At 44.4% G+C, this 8,717-nt stretch overlaps 1 long non-coding RNA gene across 1 annotated transcript; it reads left to right on the forward strand.

Annotated features, from left to right (window-relative positions):
- The first annotated feature begins 516 nt into the window (after window positions 1-516).
- Window positions 517-1,049, forward strand: LOC144824863 (uncharacterized). The gene is made up of 3 exons (XR_013609150.1): window positions 517-573; window positions 680-785; window positions 923-1,049. It is a non-coding gene; the product is annotated as an uncharacterized LOC144824863 (long non-coding RNA).
- Window positions 1,050-8,717: the final 7,668 nt, after the last annotated feature.

The raw sequence follows: 8,717 nt of genomic DNA on the forward strand, positions 1-8,717 counted from the left end.
GTTGTTTTATTACTCCCCATAAGGACTCATTTTCGTCATGTACTTATGGAATACAAAGGCCCAGCTCTCGTGTTTGAGATCCTTGAACGGACCGAAATACTTAGTTCGTTTTCTTGTCTGAAATGGACTGCTGACATACGGGATCACTGTCAGGATCTTCACGCTAGCTTTGTTGCGTAATTTAGGTGAACCACTATTACTTTCTTGGTTCACGCTTCTCCACACTTTTATCCAAATATATATAAAATAAATTAATATTTTTTTTATATACCTTTTAATAATTTTTTACCCTTTTGCTTGCCTGGAAACATAAACCCAGCATGCCCTTACGTCTACAAACCCTTCTTTATGAACCTTATATCAATCTGTGCGCCCTTTTGTACTGGATTTGAGGCTTCTAACCACCGCCTTTTACACACCTAAGATGGCGGACTCAGTAGGACATGTGATATGATCATTGCATACCAGGCAATGATTGACGAAGACTATTTAAAGCCCTCCGACTTCCGGTCACGTGTCCGTTCTTGGAACACGGCGACCGGGAATCAACGGAGGAGGGACTTCGACTAACAGGTAAGAGGCAACACTCTGGATATCTCCGTTTCTGTGGTTGATCTTCATGATCTTTGCAGATGTAGACGACCCTAAACTAAAGTCCCCTTATGTGATTCTCTTAAAGATTGAACCTAACGCTACCCGTGAAGAGTTCTATACCTACACACAGAACGCGCTACTCCTGCAGTCGGGTCCCCTCCCGGTACAGCTATTCACGCACTCGTGTATAGGTATGCACCGTGCGTTCCGTTTTCTTCTTTTTACTTAAATGATGTATACGTTGTTCACTCTCCCTGGATTTGGCGAGAGAGTTGTGTCCTTTTGTAAAACAGCCTGTTGGTGTTTTCCTTCTTCTTTTCTCATGCAGTCATCGTCGAATACAGACATGCAACATTTTGTGTGCTCAAATATAAATTAGCGGTGTTAAAGACACTCCTGAACCCGGAACCAGGGTTGATCGAATAAATATATTGGCAGACTCGCCAATATCTTACCAGGGTGAGCCTTTACAATCTTCACAGTGTGCACCCTGCTAGAAGCACGCATTTGCCCTCGCTCATCATTCTCCCGTATATTATGTATACATATTTATGTGTACATTTTTCTTTTTTTATTCTTAACATAGACAAGCCAATTCTTCGCGCAGAGTATTCACGCATCTAACCGTAGATGCCCGAATGCTATCCACTAGGTATGCATTATCTGCCACTTTCCTTGGATACACATCACCTTTTCACAGCATGAGACTCCACTGGCATGCCTATTGCTTAGTTCGTTGATACACTCATACACCCTGACACCCCACAAACGCGGATTTCTAGTGAGCATGAGTTAACTATTCAATGCAACCTTATAGGAATTTTTGTACGATATTCACTAGCATATAGAAACGCCACCTTTGAAGTACAACTTTGACACTATTCACAATTCGCCACCGTTACCAGGAGGAGTTTGTGGTTGTGCATGGTTTAACTATCACGAAAACGACCACGAAGGCACTTAATATTCCGTCACTATCACCTCCATGCACATACATGTTATAAATCCATGTAACAATTGTAACCTACTGAAAGTTACTATACATTTGTTTTATTTACTTTCATCAGCCCTGAAGAGTCGTGTTGACTCCACTTTAACACGATGAAACACGTGTCGGCTGAGCTTGGATCCAATTAAAACATCATTGAAAAGGAATTTGAACAAACAGATCTGCTGCTTTCTTTCAATTGTATCAATACCAATTGTTGTTTTGTCTAAACTGTACACTGTTTTTTTGTGGCTGCGAGAGCGTTGCTGTGATCCAATTCTTTATTGGTGATGTTTTTTCGAGTTTTTTTGCGAAAGTTGATCTTTGAAATGTCCTGTTTAACTAAGGTTTCAAAAGTGTCTATACTTTTGTGACTGGTCGGTGGTATGAAGGTACTTCTAGGGCGTAGGCCCATAAGTTGATCAGGTTTTTGTTCCTTCGGTGGTTCTAGGATATTTTCAAAGAAATGTCTCAGTCTTAATTTTCTAGTGAGTTTAAAGGTGCTGACATCGAGTTCAAGTAGGTTGGTGTCACAGGTGGGAATGAAAGACATGCCCTTTTGGGAGCCTCAACCTCTACTGGTCCTTTTAACGAAACGCCATCGACATCTAACATCGATTTAACCACCATTGAGCCTTTTTTAGGGGCAGGCCCAGACAAAACCGCAGACCCAGACGGGGGAAAAGGGCAGGCAAAAAATCACGAAGAAACTCAACAAATGTCCAAGACCAGACAGAAAGCAAAGAAGAATCGTTAGTTATCAACATTTCAGACGTCAAACTCACTGATTTTGAAATTAGAACCCTACAAAAGGGCATGTCTTTCATGATCAACTTTCGCAAAAAAACTCGAAAAAACATCACCAATAAAGAATTGGATACCCTCAAGAACCTAGCTAGGAACCCTTCTATCAAATGCGTGAAAGCTGACAAGGGCGGCGCTCTTGTTATTCTGAACACACAACTTTATGACCAAAGAACCCGTGAACATGTGATGGACCATGAGGTTTATTTACCTTTGGATGGGAATCCCACCAATGATTACAAAACTGAACTATCTCAAATTATTGACAAAGCCACATCTGATGGCATCATTGATGATAAAACGAGAAGATATCTCAACGTGGAACACCCGAGAAGCCCGTCCATCACTATGCTACCCAAAATCCACAAAAATTTGACGGATCCCCCATTCCGCCCTATTGTTTCTACCAGAGGTTCAATTCATGAACCAACAGGAAAACTGTTACCTTCAACCTATGGTTCTGAATTTACAAAGCTACATAAAAGACACCACCGAATTTTTGAATAAACTTTCCACCGTACAAATTTCGGAAAATGAAGAAGTATATCTTTGTACAGCTGATGTGAAAAGTTTATACACCTCGATTCCCCACGAAGGAGGAATCAATGCCGTAGAGCAAGCTCTACTTTCATCTGAAATGGACGATTCTTTAAAACCTTTCATCTTGGAATTGATGATATACACTTTATATCACAGTTACTTCAAATACGAAGAGAAATGGTACCTCCAGATGTCCGGCATGGCCATGGGCAATTGTGCGGCACCGACTTACGCGAACCTGTACATGGGCAATTTTGAACTTAGCCACATTTATAAGGATGCCAACTGGATGAGGAATTTAAAACTTTATGTACGTTATATCGACGACTTGTTCTTCATTTGGAAAGACTCAAAAGAGAACCTTGAACTGGCCCTCATAGACCTCAACACGAAAGATGACCGAATTGAGTTCACTTGGAACATTAGCCAACAGGAAATAACTTTTCTGGATGTCCTCATTAAACTCACCCCTCGTGGCATCGAAACTGATTTGTTCCGCAAGCCCACCGATCGCAATAATTCTCTGCTCTTCAGCAGTTTTCACCAGAACTCACTGAAACGACACCTACCTTACAGTCAAATGTTAAGAGTAACACGCATCGTTTCTGATTCTGATACAAGGACGACCCAAATTGAATCTATGACAGCAAGATTCCGGAAGAGAGGATACCCGGAAGACATCCTGCAAGAAGCAGTTAAGCGAACTTCCACCATCTCTAGAACAGAAGCTCTACAACGCACACCCAAAACTGAAGATCAAAGATTGGTCCTTGTTTCTAGGTATTCGACCTCAAGCAAATGTTATAAAAACATCATTCTGAAACATTGGCGCATCTTAGCACTAGAATCTGATTTCAAGAACCTCTTTAAGGATCCGCCCATCTTCGCATTTACCAGACCGATGAACCTCAAGGAAATCCTATCTAAAACCATCACCACCGCGGGATCCATCCAACACACTGGCACACGTCCTTGTCACCACTGCAACAATTGTAATAACATCATTAAAGGCAACAATCTCAACCACCCTATGCGAGGTTTCAACATTAAATTGAACGTGGATGCCACTTGCGATTCCTCCAACTTGATTTATCTTTTGAAGTGCCCTTGCGGTAAGATTTACGTGGGCAAGACCAGCCGGAAGATTAAAACCCGACTTAACGAACACAAGTCTAATATTCGCACTAGAAATCCTAAATCTAATGTAGCCACCCACTTCAATGAGGCAAACCACAATGTGGCCCAGCTCAAATACTTGGTCCTTGAACTGGTCCCCAAAATCGAAGGGAGAGACAATAACAAGACTCTTTTACAACGTGAAACTTCGTGGATATATAGACTCCAGTCACAAAAACCGTTCGGTCTTAACGATCGTACCGAACTGAGTTGTTACTTATAATGGACATTGATTGCTGCATTGTACCTATGTCCTGCTGATTACCGACCTGTCACTTTCACTTTCACTGTCAGCCTTCACTCCTTTCTAAGATGGCCGCACTTATCCCACCACTCTCTAGGCTTCCTTTCACCTCCAATAGTCCTCTTTCTACTCCCATCATCACCCCTTCGTTTAAACTCTGCATTAACTCCACGGAGTCACTGAAGCCGATACCTGCATGCCGCACGCTACACGGTTTTTCACCAAGTAAGTGTTCGCCCCCACCCATAACGCTAGACTGCCCGCAATTCGTTTGCACTCCATTAAACGTGGACATAAATCTCACGCACCGTGAGCAGTCCATTTCTTTTAACACGCACTGTTCTACTGTTTAGGCACTTTACCGTTTACCTTCGCTTTTCAACCCACTTAATCCGTTTTCAGGGAACGCCACTAATTGTTTTTCACCTCGGGACTCTTTCCCCCTTATACTTAACCGCACTAGGGCTGCATGAGGTTGATTCACTTACTTGTTTTACAACAGGTTGAACTTGTACTGTTTAGGACTTTCATTGATTTAGTTTTTGTTGTATCCTTTTGTTGCAGAGCTCCTTGACAAAGGACTCCATGTCCGAAATGCATTGGAGCTTCATCCAGCATTACGATGTTATTGAAAATTTCCTAACTCATATGATGAAAATATGAACACAATGGAATAAATTTTGAAACTTCATATACCATTTTTGAACTTTATTTGGAATTCACGGCACGGTTTTTCCGGTGCCCCGAACCTAATAAGTTTGCCCACCACAGGGATGTGCCTACGCCCCAGTAGCACACTCAACTGAGCTTTATTTCAAGTTGCAGTTGAACAGTTGCGACACCTGTAGGAGCACCTTAAAACTCCAGCAACTTTTCAAATACGCGCCCACATACAATACAACTGGCTGTGCGCCAAGCCCCAATTTGCATCGTCTCTTTTTAACAGAGACATGGCTCGGATAACACTCTGACCCGGAGATCATAGAAGCCATGCCGCCAGGATATTCACTTTCAAGATTAGATAGGAAAGAGGGGAGGGGTGAAGGGATTGCAATCGCTACTAAGGCTCCACTTGAATGCAGTCTCTTACCCTTACAGATAGACAACTCGGAGGCAGGTCTATTTACAATTAAACTTGGACCTCAACTGACGATATCAGGAATCCTTCTCTATAGAGCCCCTGGCAGGCTTTATGACTTTAAAACTAGTCTAGTAGAAGCGGCTGCTCATCTAGCGATAAGGAAAAGTAGAATCCTGGTATTAGGAGACATGAATGTTCATCTAGAAGATGAGTCAGATAAAGAAGCACAGGATATCAGGCTTAAACTTCAATCCCTACAACTAGACCTACAAAACAGTGTCTCCACTCATAAACATGGCCACTTATTGGATCCGGTGTTTGGAAGCTGGAACGGGGTGACGACACAGGCGCCTTTACCGATACCTTGGTCGGATCATTTCCTTATTCCGTTCCAAATCCTCATACCAGTATCTGAGACAATCAAGGAGAATAATAGCTGTTATCCTTGTCGAAAATGGAAACATTTCGCACGACACACATTTAACAATTTACTCGAGGTAGGAGGTCCACCTGGTGGTGGGGACTGCGAAAACGCCAACAGTCAACTAAACAATCGCATATTATATGCTTTAGAAGTAACAGCCCCGATGTCCAGATCAAAGAGAGAGAATAGAAAGAAAAAATCCGCCCCATGGTTCACTCTTGAGTTACAAGCCGCGAAAACCATCTGCAAAAAATTAGAGCGAAGCTGGCGCGGAGCTTTTTGTCCGCTTATTAAGACCAGTTACAAACAAGCCCAGAGAGAATACTACGCTAAAGTACGCACAAATAAGGCTTTGCACTACAAAAATCGTATTGGGGAGGCGGAAAACTCTTCTAAGGAGCTTTTTAAGATCTTTAGGGAGATATCTGTGGTCGCCAATGACAATGCTCCACAGAACGACTCTGGAAATGTGAAATTATTATGTGATTTTGTAGAAACTTCTGATGTGAGTTCTGTGGAGGGCTGTCTCCAGTGCTTTCTGGTACCCCCTTCGGAGATATTAAAAACCATATGTAAGAGCATTAAATCTGGCTCCCCGCGGGATCCAGCCCCACCTAACGTGCTGGGTGAGAGCCTTACGGTATTGGAGCCGTATATCAGACATGTACTCCAGATCTCCTTTATTTCAGCCAGACTGCCGGAAGACTGGAAAATAGCAATTGTCCTTCCCATCAAAAAGAAACCGAATGTAAGCCATGAAACCCTTGATAATCTCAGGCCTATCTCTTTGCTACCATACTTGGCCAAGGTGGCTGAGAAAGTGGTCAATAGTCAACTAATGTCTCATTTAGAGAAAAATAACACTCTTCACCCCTCTCAGTCGGGCTTCAGGCCTAACTTCTCTACGGAGACGGCCCTCCTGAGAGCGACTGAGACCTTGAGACAAGGGGCTGATGCTGGACATACTATGGCTCTGGTCATGCTGGACCTGAGCGCGGCGTTTGACACTGTAGCACATTCCATCTTGCTACAGTGTCTAAACAAAGCGGGTGTCACCCAGCATGCCCTGGGCTGGCTGAAAGCGTTTCTTACAAATCGCAGCTTTCAGGTCCAGAGGGGCTCCTGCTTGTCTGAGAGGATAGCCTTAGAGCAAGGGGTGCCTCAGGGCTCTGCCCTGAGCCCCACTTTATTTAACTTGTATATGGCTCCCTTAGCGGAGGTGGTGCAGTCGTATGGCGTACAATTAGTTTCATACGCCGACGACACTCAATTAATGATCTCTCTCTCCCAAGCCCCTATAAGTGATGCAGCCAATTTTAAAGCCTGCTTGCAGGACCTAGCAAGATGGATGAGTGCGCACTGTCTGAAGCTTAACGGCTCCAAGACGGAGGTACTGGTAATTGGAGGTAATGACTCGAGATGGACGGCCGACTGGTGGCCTACCTGTCTAGGGCCGGCACCCACCCCGTGCAAAGAGGCTAAAAATCTAGGCATATGGATGGATCCCAAACTATCCTATGAGGGTCACATTCACAAATAGTGGGTAAATGCTTTGGGGTGCTAAAAACTCTAAACCGCACCCTGGACCTACTTCCGCTGGAGGCCAGACGCACGATGACTCAAGCCTTGGTAACCTCCCGGATAGACTATGGGAATGTGCTATTCCTTGGTTCCACGGAAAAAAACCTGGGACGTCTGCAGGTATTACAAAATACGGCAGCTCGTCTGGTTTTAAAACTTCCCAAAAGAGCTGCATCAAAACCTGCTCTTGCTGCCTTGCATTGGCTCCCCATCAAGAAACGAATTATGTTTAAAGCCCTCCTGATGTGCCACAGGATAATTTGGCACTGGGCCCCCCAGTATCTCCAAGACCTTGTTCACATCTATGAGCCTACTAGAACACTTCGCTCTCAAGGTACTGGGCTACTCAGGACCCCCCGTGTTAACAAGGCTAGAATGGGCGGTAGATCTTTTAGAATGCTAGCAACAAGTCACTGGAATCTCCTTCCATCGAGCCTTAGGCTGGAAGAAACGGAAGCAAAATTTAGAAAACTGCTAAAGACTCACTTGTTTAAGCTATAGAGAGTTCCTATTCTGCTGCACCTTCTCCTCTCCACAGCGCGGGGACACGCCGGGACGGCGTCACCAGGCGCTTCATAAACCCCTTTATTATTATTATTACTTGTGGGGGGGAAGGGTGCACGCATGGTGGTTGAAGGGTTCATGTGCATCCGTGTGACAGCGTCTGTCTTCCTCTCCTACAAACAATAACCTACCTGTTCCGGGTGAGGGGCGCTTGAACTGATGCCTACATGGCACAGGTTGTGGTTCAGGAGATTGCACTGTTGCTGCCTCTGGTGTACCTGTTGTGCATGTGTGAGAAGCTTGCACCTCTGCCGCCTACTCGATAAGGTTTGTGCGTGCGAGGCTTGCTTTCTTCACTAGCTGTACCTCTCCTGCTGCCTATGCAGTGCTTACTGTGTGTTTGGGAGGTCTGCATGACTCCGCTTGGACTGTACCATTTCAGTTCTTGAGGGGGGCACCTTGCAGAGATACCACACATGTTGCGACTGCTCTCTGAGGGGAAGCTTGCACTCAAGCAGCCACTGCTATTCTTTTATTTTATTTTATTTTATTTATTTTACTGATTTATAAAGTGCATGGCTGCCCGTGAGCGTCCCAGCGCTAGTGATAGATCAGAGGGGGTTGAGAGGGAGGTTGGATTTAGGGAAACAGCCAGGTCTTGAGTGATTTACGAAAAGGAAGAAGGTTGGGCTGGGCTCTGATGTCTGGGGGAAGTGAATTCCACAGCTTGGAGGCATTGTAAGAGAATAGTCGGCCTCCAGAGCGGGCTTTCCTAATCCTG

This window comes from Lissotriton helveticus, chromosome 3_1, assembly GCF_964261635.1.
Source record: "Lissotriton helveticus chromosome 3_1, aLisHel1.1, whole genome shotgun sequence".
NCBI lineage: Eukaryota > Metazoa > Chordata > Amphibia > Caudata > Salamandridae > Lissotriton > Lissotriton helveticus.